We start from the raw sequence: 3912 nt of genomic DNA, 5'->3' as shown, positions 1-3912 counted from the left end.
TTTGACCTTACACAGGTTCAAGCACAGAGAAAGTCCTCATCTTTCCTTTCAAGAGTGCCAATTTTGGGCACTAGTGTATACTAGTGTATACCGTTTCAAGATCACCTTAGAATCATTGCCTCTGTTATGATTTATAAAACTGAGCTCTTTATTGGCTCCTTCCTCTTCCACTTCCTTCTTCCTACAATTTCTACTGGTATATTAGGGAATTTTATTTCAAGAAAAATACATACAATATTACAAAAATTAGTTTATAATTTAAAAAAATTGTTTATTTTTATTTATTTATTTGAGAGCAACAATCAGAGAGAAAGAGGCAGGTAGAGAGAGAGGGCAGATAGAGAGAATGGGCACACCAGGGCCTCCAGACACTGCAAACGAACTCCAGGTGTGTGTGCCCCCTTGTGCATCTGGTTAATGTGGGTCCTAAGGAATGGAGCCTCAAACCGGGTTCCATAGGCTTCACAGGCAAGCAATTAACTGCTACGCTATCTCTCCAGCCCCTTGTTTATAATTTTTATGAATCATATAATAAAATTATTTAATATATAACTAACAATCATATAGATATATATTGGGACATACACATATACATGTATGGATGCATAAATTTTAAGTGAGTCAGTAGCTCAGAGAGCTACTCCTCAGCATTTGCTTACTAGGTTACAGAGGATAATAGGTATCATTTGTTGTCTTGTACTGTGAAGTTTAGAAACTTCAATAGAAAATTAAAGGAAACCTAAAGTAACTTAAGCAAAGAATAATACAGCTAAGAGCAGAAATTGATGAAATACAAAATAAAAAATGGTCAAAACATAAGTAAACAAAATGATATGTCCTTTAAAATGAAAATAATAAGCTTTACACGACACCAAAAAAGTAACAGAGAAAGTTTTAATAGCAGAAATGAAGGGAATGCTACTGTAGACATTGAAGACATTTTGAAAAAGCACTTAGTGCTGTTAATAGCTTAATGCAAGTAAATTTGAAATCTAAAAGACATGAAACAATTCCTCTGATCAATGATAACCAGAATAATTTTAGCATTGAAGACACAGGAGGTTCACTTCGGCAGCACATATACTAAAATTGGAATGATACAAGGAAGGTCAGAATGACTCTTGGGCTAGCATGACATGAAAATTCAAGAAGTGTTCCCTATCTTTTATAAGATAAAATTAGTAATTAGTTTTTTTTTTCTTTCAATAAAGAAAACTGTAAGCCCAGATAATTTCAGTGGATAATATTACCAAATATTTAAAGAATTAACACCCCAAGGCTGGAGAAATAGCTCTGTGGTTAACACTGCTTGCTTGAAAATACCAATTAGCCAGGGTTCAATTCTTTACCTGCTGTGCAAGGTTGAATGGGTATCCTTTTGCAATAACAAGAGATTCTGGCATGCCATATATACACATGAATGTGCAAAAAAAAAGAAATAAAAATTAAAAATTAAAATTTCTATAAAAGAATTAAAAACCACACACACACACATACACACACACTTGAAAATGATTATAAAATAGCACTTCAGTAACTTTTATGCAAATAGACATTTAAGCTGGAGGGCCTGATACGCCCACTCTCTCTCTTGCTCTTCCTCTCTCTTGCTCTCCCTCTCTGCCTCTTTCTCTCTCTGTCTGTCTGTGGCTGTCAAATAAGTAAATAAATAAAAACAATAAAACACAAAATAACCCATTTCATAGGTAGTATGAATGAGTGAGACTAATAATAGTAATTCAGCAATAAAAATGTCTTTTAAAAATTGATCAATGTAATCTGTCATTTCAAAAGAATAAAGCCAACTTAATTTAAAATTAATTTTTGGTTAGAAAAACAACCATACTAGCTTATTGAAATAGTCAAAGATCTGAAATGATTGAAAAAAGTAACTTACGTACTTCATAGACTTTGCAATTCCAATTTTCATGTTTTTCCTTAAAAGCCAAGCTTGTTTGAAGCAAATAGGATATATAACTAATTTTGTTACTTTTCCTAATCCTCAGTTCCTTATATAGAGAATTAGAACATTATATATAACTTAGATATACTTTTCACCATAACAATAAAAAATAAAGGATTTGTATCTAGATTTTTGTATTATAGCAAAATCAGTCAACAGTTTTGGCTAATAAATGCATATAAGTAGAAATGCTTATATTTGACAGCTGTAACTATGCTTTAGGCTTGTTGAGTTTTTCTTATTTATTTGCAGAGAGAGAGAGGGAGAGAGAGAGAGAGGCGGGGGGGGGGATCCTCTGAGGACTCTAGCTGCTACAAATGAACTCCAGGTGAATGTGCCACTCTGTACATCTGGTTTACATTGGTACTAGAGAATTGAACTTGGGTCTCTGGGCTTTGCAGACAAGTGCCTTAACTGCTGAGTCATCTTTCCAGTGCCAGCTTGCTGATTTTTAAAATGGTCTTGGAAACCTTGTTAGAGTAACTTTTAGGTCATATGTAGAATGTATCTTCTACAAATGTGAGCTACATAAATATATACAGAAAAATTTAAATATTTATATTTAATTAAATAAAATGTTAGCTATTATTATAAATTGCATTCATCATTAACAAGTATGTTAAACTTTTATTGCTAAACTATAGTAACTTTTCTTTTGTGATGGATTTAATAGATAGATACATAGAGAGAGAGAGAGAGAGAGAGAGAGAGAGAGAGAGAGAGGACTATAATAAGAAAGTGTTAGATGAATGGAGAAAGGAATATTTGAGAGAGGAAGGGAACCAACCAGAGGGGGGAAAGGAGGTATGACAGAGAGTATTAGGGGACAATGTTAACAAAATATAATTATATATGGAAGAAAATACAAATATCACAATGAAGCCCATTTCTATGTATGTTAACTAAACATTAATAAAATTTAAATATAGACTCTTGATATTTATCTACTGTGTTATCTACTGTGATATTTATCTACTCATAGATTCTGATTCTCAGTGACATTCTTTAGAAAGTTCCAACTTAGAAAAGTACAAATGCTCCAATATTAGAAATTTTTATTAGTGCAGTTGAATCATATGCAGAAGATCAGACTGAATGTACATATCATGTAACTTCCAAGAGAGCTGGAGGTCGCTAGTCATCTTGATTTTAGTATATGGGACACAATAGTGCTCTAATGGATACCAAAGTTATGTTCATCTGCATACAATTTTCCATATTCCTTATAAAAATTAATATAATGATGCTGGTGACTAATTCTTTAGTATATAAAGCACAGATCTATCATGAACTAGGCAAATGCAAAGGAATTCTGGGGCATCTAATAAAATATATCATTGGGTAGAAGAGGTAGGAGGATTGCCATGAGTTCAAGGCTACCCTGAGACAACATAATGAATTCCAGGTCAACCTGGGCAAGACCGTACCTGGAAAAAAAACAACTTTTATATATGTAATCATTGTGTTAATAAAAAAACTCCAGTCTAAAGCCAGTTGTTTTAGTAATGTTAGTAGTATCACAAAAGTACTTTCAAGAAGTCAATTATGTGCCCAAAATCTGTCACATTATAATATCCTCACATTAAACCATAGGTTCTTGTGTACTGCTTACTTGTATCTACTGATGGGATTCTCTATAGGACCATAGAACCATCTGCCCAAATAGTTATTAGATGTAAGAGCAAGGCCTTGGATAATTATAGAAAGGAGTTGAATTATAAGTCATATCAATGAGCCTATTTGAGATAGGAGAGAGTAGAACATTAGCCACATCAAGGGAAGTGAGAGATATTTGAGTATCTCTGATTAACATGAGAATAGCATACAAAATGAAGCTAGGGCATCTGAAAGCAATATGGTAAAACATTTATTTTCAGAAATCATATAATAGTTGGTATACATAAAAACAGGATGGCATTAGTAATCACTATTTCCACCTAGAATCATCC

At 32.9% G+C, this 3912-nt stretch overlaps 1 non-coding gene across 1 annotated transcript; it reads left to right on the top strand.

Annotated features, from left to right (window-relative positions):
• The first annotated feature begins 1061 nt into the window (after positions 1–1061).
• Positions 1062–1166, top strand: LOC123460469. The gene has a single exon (XR_006637025.1). It is a non-coding gene; the product is annotated as a U6 spliceosomal RNA (small nuclear RNA).
• The last annotated feature ends 2746 nt before the right edge of the window (positions 1167–3912 follow it).

This window comes from Jaculus jaculus, chromosome 4 (genome assembly GCF_020740685.1).
Source record: "Jaculus jaculus isolate mJacJac1 chromosome 4, mJacJac1.mat.Y.cur, whole genome shotgun sequence".
Classification (NCBI taxonomy): domain Eukaryota; kingdom Metazoa; phylum Chordata; class Mammalia; order Rodentia; family Dipodidae; genus Jaculus; species Jaculus jaculus.
The sequence above is the reverse complement of the archived record's forward strand: the minus strand, read 5'-3'. Positions and strand labels throughout refer to the sequence as shown.